We start from the raw sequence: 6390 nt of genomic DNA on the forward strand, positions 1-6390 counted from the left end.
TTCCTTCCTTTTTTGCAAAAAATGATAATTAAAACGTATAAGGGTAAACGCGATGAAAATCGAAAAATTGGCTAAGTTTGAGCGGCCATATAACAGTCAATTTTCATCCAAATATACTTTACAACCTCTTGTTTTAAAGGAAATTTTATCTACTTTTTTTCTATGAAGCAATAATAATAATAATAATAATAATAATAATAATAATAATAATAATAATAATAATAATTTATTAATCCAGAAGACCATACAAATGGCATAGGATAAGTCAGGAAAATACATTATACATAAAAAAATACAAAACATATAAATATACAATACATAACATATTAAAACCAATTACATTCTAATAACCTAGGTATTCATTTATACTATAAAAACAGTGTTGAATGAGGTAATTCTTAACATTTCTTTTAAAAGAGTTAAAATTTGTTGTTAGTTTGATCTGAAGTGGTAGATTATTATACAGTTGTATGCCCATATAAAGTGGATTTTTTTCAGTTAATGATAACTTATGAATTGGAAAACAAAGAATATTTGCTCCCCTCGTGTTATATGTATGAAATGAATTAACCGTGACAAATTTATCTGTATTTTTACGGACCAGTAAGAGTATCCTGAATATATAAATACAAGGCACTGTAAGAAGCTTAAGCTTCTTAAAATATTGTCTACATGAAGTTAAACCAGATAGACCCATAATTAATCTATTAGCTCTTTTTTGAAATTTAAAAACCCCGAAACTTAATTCTGGAGTATATCTGTGCATAATAATACAACAATAAAATTTCTTTACTACATATACATTTCAATCTACCCAAGCAGAAGCACTTAGACGATAATTTTATACAAATACTGTTAACATGTGTCTCCCAAGCAAGATTATTATCCAGGTGAATCCCCAGAAACTTTACATTTGCTACCTGCTTAACTGATATTCCATTTACTTTGACAAGATATGACTGACTTATTTCTTTAGTCTTAGGTGTAAAATTAATAAAAACAGTTTTACTCATATTTAAAAATAACTTGTTATCCAAGAACCATTTACAAAATACATTTAACTTACTTTGAATTTCATTAATGTAACCTGTGTTGTATCATTTCTAGCACATAAATAACTGTTATCATCAGCATACATAACCAACTCACGATCACCCACAGTTAACGGTAAATCATTAACAAAAAGAATGAACAATAAAGGTCCTAAGACAGAGCCTTGAGGAACACCGCAATTAATTATTAATTTATCCGATTTGACGTTGTCTATTTCAACAAACTGAAACCTGTTATCAAGATAACTTTTAATTAAATCACTAACTAGTCCTCTTAAACCGTAAGCATTCAATTTTATTAATAAGAGTTGATGATCAACTAAATCAAAGGCCTTACTTAAGTCCATGAAAAGACCAACAGTTTTTTTTCCATTATCCATATTATTATACAAATGTTCTAAGAAGTTTTGTATGGCTGTCTCTGTACTTTTGGAACTTCGAAATCCATGCTGAGCGTCATGTACAATGATTTCTTTAATTTTGAAAGCAATTCAATGAAAACTTTTAAACATTTTAAGAATTTTGAATTCAAAACATTAACTTTGACATTCTATATTGTTATATATACATATCCACTTTTGGACTAAAGCAAGTTTGGCTACATCGCATTATTCTGTCGTGAGGAATCTACCCTTACTCATTAATTTCGGGACACTCTGTATAAAAAATGAAAATTTATACACGGTGTTCTACCTAAGAGGGATTCTTCTGTAACTCTGCAACTGTAAAATTTATAAAAAATGGTTTTAATAAAAGTTGCCTGGAATCAAGTGGGCCATGTAAAGAAAATATTTTTAACTTTACAGGGGTTCCATTTCGAGTGGGCGCTAAATAACGTTGTTATTTTAAATGGAACAGCTTGTATATTACCGCTGATTTACATCAATTGCTCGAAGTGTCCTTCATTTTGATTAATACACAAACAAATTCGGTTTTTAAAAGACTGTCCAACGTTGGTAAGCATTGTCTGGGGTTATTTCTTGAAATGCTACCACATGCGCTGCCATATATCTACCGCGGTAGTTGGTGGTGTAACGTAAACTTTGCTTTTTATGAATCCCCATAAAAAGAAGTTGCAACTTGTCATATCTGAACACCTTAAAGGGCAACTCACTGGTCCCCCGCACCCAATCCATCTGTTGGGAAAAGTTTCGTGTAGAAACTGATTAACCGCAGCGGTATTGTGAGGTGGAGCACCATCATGTTGCATCCACATTCTTCGAAGTGTAGCTAAAAGAATGTAGCCTAACAAATCTTCTAGTGTTTATTAGAAAGTTTAAATAAACTTCTTCAGTTAGATGGTCAAAAAAGAATGGTCCAATGACATGGGTTCCTAAAATTGCTCGCAACACGTTCAAAGCCCATCGTCGGCTGAGTTGTCCGGAATTGGTGAGGATTTACTGTGTCATAATAATGGCAATGGTGACTATTAACGAAACCATTTTTATGAAAAGTAGCCTCATCGGAGAACAAGACCCGTTTAAAAAAATCATCATCTTGGTTTAACATATCAAGTGCCCAATGACAAAACTTCGGTCTCTGCTGAAAGTCTACTTTTAGTAACTCTTGGTGTAACTGGATGCGATAAGGATGTGCTGTGCTGTGCTTTTATAAAACCCTATGTATCGACGTTGGACTAATACAATTGCAAGGCCTTCTTGACGCTGTTACATAGATAGTTTTTCTGACTGGAAAAGAACCTGATTTTTCTGGAAAACTGTTAGAGATAAGTATGGACAACCTTATATCAACCGAAAGAGCATTCAATTTTGCATTCACCCATGACAATTAATATGGGTCATTCCATATAAAAAGACCTACCATTACTATGTTATAGTGTGTTTGGAAATGAAAGAGAGTAATAAAACCTCGAGATAAGAACCGGCCATGGGCGTGCTAATATTTCGTTTCAGGTAATTATCGGGTAACACTAATGCTAACAGGTAATGGGTGTACATTAGTATATTTTACTGGATACATCATAGGGCAGGAGCCAGTGTATTGTGACAGATCAATCCAGTCTTAGAGCTAGATATACGAAGACGTGCAGTAGAGTAAAATTCGACTTGTTTGGGTAAAATGTTGAGCTTATCAGATTACGTAGCTGCTCAACGCGTGAAAAGATGTGCGCTGTCTCAGAATGAGAAGATTATTATATTAAATGTATTTAATGCATTGAAACACCAAAATCCTACTAACAGTGTTGACGACATCGTGGAAAAGTGTTCCAAAATGACAGGGATTGGAAAATCGACTATCTACAGACTTTTAAAGGAAACAAAAAATGAACAAGATACTGTAAATCCCCCAAAATCATCTACAGGGAGGTCAAAAGTCGTTATAGATGATTTCTTCAAAAATGTCATTCGCAGAAAAGTACACTCATTTTATTTTAAAAAAGAAACACCAACGCTAAACAAAATTTTAAGTGAACTTTCAGAGGACAACGATTTGCCAAAAATCAGTAGAAGCAAATTATGGGCCGTCTTACGAGAGTTGAATTTTTGCTGGGAAAAGCAGAACAGGAAGTCAGTTCTTATCGATAAAAATGAAATTATTTGTTGGCGAAGATCCTACTTAAGATCAATTAGAAAATTCCGTGACGAAGGGAGGAATATTTATTATCTAGACGAAACTTAGGTCAACGAGGGATATACTGTAACAAAAGTATGGCAAGATAAAAATGTAAAAAGTTTTCTACAAGCATTTTTGGATGGACTTTCAACAGGGTTCAAGGTACCTTCAGGTAAAGGGCGAAGATTAATAGTGACACATATAGGTAGTGCCAGTGGTTTTGTAGATGGCGGTTTACTTTTATTTGAATCTAAAAATACTGGTGACTATCACGAAGACATGAACGCAGATGTTTTCGAACAGTATTTTACACAGACGTTGGATCTTATTCCTCCGGGGTCTGTAATTGTCATGGATAATGCCAGTTACCATTCACGGCAGACCGAGCGGACACTTACGACTGCTTGGAGGAAAGCCGATATAATTCAATGGTTATCCGGAAAAAACATTTCTTTTGAAACAAATATGGTGAAAAAGGAACTTTTGACACTTGTCAATCTTAATAAAGATCATAAAAAATATGTTACCGATGAAATGGCAACAAATCGCCAAATAACGGTACTACGGTTACCATATTATCACTGTGAACTTAACCCAATCGAATAAGTCTGGGCGCAGGTAAAAGGAGATGTAGCGCGAAATAATACGACGTTTAAATTAAGTGACCTGAAAATTTTGTTAAAAAATTCCTTGGAACGAGTAACTGCAGATAACTGGCAAAGATGTATACATTATGTACAAAAAGAAGAGGAGAAAATGTGGGAACTCGATAATTTAATTGACGTTACTGTGGAACCTATCGTTATCAATCTAGGAGACGAAGATAATTCATCAGAAGATTCAGAGGATGAATTTTAATATACCTACTTTTTTATTTTCTTTATTATACATTTATACAACACTACATTTACTCACCATGATTTGAATTTTCAAAATACATATTATATTTTTGTGTGGAATAAAAGTCTATTCATTAAATTTAAATAAATATTTTGATAATAATATTGAATAATTTTATTTGAATTACTAAAAACCCTCTTAACCCGGTTATGATGCTTAAAGTAGCTTCATGTTTTGAAATGCTGTTTTTATATTGTTTACTTATAAGAGAAATGTACCGAGAAATTGAAGCGCCATAGACAAAGACGGATTGTCGGGGATTAAATTTTAGCTACCTGCTACAATTTAGTACAACCCGGTCACACAAAGTTGTGTTGTGTTTTTTTAAATCCCCTCATCTATACCGATAATACATAATATAAAAATATTGAATATAAGCACCAGTACTACATTTATTTACGATTTGCATACATAATAAGCTTTTATTACTCTCTTTCATTTCTAAACAGACTATAGCTTCATTTAGTTCCTGCCGACTGCAGATTATTTTCGTTGTTTTTGCTGATTTTTCTAAAACGGCTACTCCAATAAAGAAATGTGACATAACGTTTTCTAGTTACAATTTGAAGGTTTGTCAAATCATGTTAAAAAAATATAGTGTTGCCATTTAAAAAAATATCGTTTTAGTAGCTACTGCAGAAATCTGGCAACACCGGAAGGAATTTGTAAATTTTTCTTAATCAAGTTATTTCCTACAACATTGAATTTGGCAGTACTAGTCTATCACTTCAAATAAAAAAGTTGGCCTATGTCAGGTTTAAAAAAAATAGCACTGTATGATATACACGGTGTGACATATTGCTTTGCATTGCACTTTTGCTTGCTTCAAAATTATAAGTCAATTGATTCCAGGTACATTGGCAATTACTGGTGCCATTACTTAAATTTGTTCGATTAATCCATTGTAACACTCTTACAGACCCAAGAAAAATTCAAAACTGTGGCGAAATCCTGTACAAGCGTCCAAATCTACTTACGAATCTCCTCAAATCCCCTCTGCGGAAACATACGACGAATCTTATCACTGCCTCAACAACACACTAATCTCACAGACACACCTCAGCACAAACACTGGAATAATACGACACGCGATTTACCCAACACTGATCTACCAACAGATAATCCTCACAAATTCACACGGGACGGTAGTTCCTCATCGGGAAAACTATAAGAAACCCAACGCGAAGATACTGCGGTGGGGAGCGCGGAGTAACGTCGACGCTTCCGACACTGCCGTCGAACTAACTCAACTCAACGGCGACCGGTGAAATGAATGCAACGCTACGCGGCCCCGGGTACAAGCATGGGTATTGGGTAGTCAGTCATGGGGCAATCGGTGGCCGCAGGAGAACGGCGATAAGCCTTAAAGGGGGTTGGCGATCCCTGGGATCGCGGGGAGCGGCTCATTCCACCGTGGCGGTAGTAAACAAACTTAACCTATAAAAAGGATGATGGGCCGTCGTGATGCTCGACTGTCTCTCCCAGGCACTTCGATTTACTCGCTAGTCCAAGCGGTGGAGGTTCAAAACGTCGTGATTGCGGTCGTCTGCCATATACCCAGAAATATTTTCCGCAAATCGGGCTATACAGGATGTTTGTAAGTAAGTGCGAAATATTTTAGATAGTGGTTGCCAAAGTTATTTTGTGAAAAAAAGATCATATAAACGTAGAAATATGTTTCGTTTCTAAGATACAGTGTTTAAATTTCGATATTTTATTTATTTTTATAAATTTGAGAAACGCTTTGAAGGGATAAATGTGCATTTTTTGGGGTGATCCGAATATTCCTACTTGCATCTTGAAATAAAAGATTAACAAAACCGATAATAAAATATGTTTTATTTTTTCCCTCAAAAACGGTGCA

General features: G+C 34.4%; 1 protein-coding gene across 3 annotated transcripts in view; it reads right to left on the reverse strand.

Annotated features, from left to right (window-relative positions):
• The window catches only part of LOC108906588 (ephrin type-B receptor 1-B), a 319577-nt gene extending 313821 nt beyond the window's left edge, over nt 1-5756 (reverse strand). For all 3 annotated transcript variants that reach the window (XM_018709892.1, XM_018709891.1, XM_023454425.1), the window contains exon 1: nt 5504-5756. The gene's annotated coding sequence lies outside the window, so the exon portion shown is untranslated. The remainder of the gene's footprint in view (nt 1-5503) is intronic.
• Between the last annotated feature and the right edge of the window lie 634 nt (nt 5757-6390).

Source organism: Anoplophora glabripennis, unplaced genomic scaffold, assembly GCF_000390285.2.
Source record: "Anoplophora glabripennis isolate ALB-LARVAE unplaced genomic scaffold, Agla_2.0 scaffold108, whole genome shotgun sequence".
In the NCBI taxonomy this organism is placed as follows: domain Eukaryota; kingdom Metazoa; phylum Arthropoda; class Insecta; order Coleoptera; family Cerambycidae; genus Anoplophora; species Anoplophora glabripennis.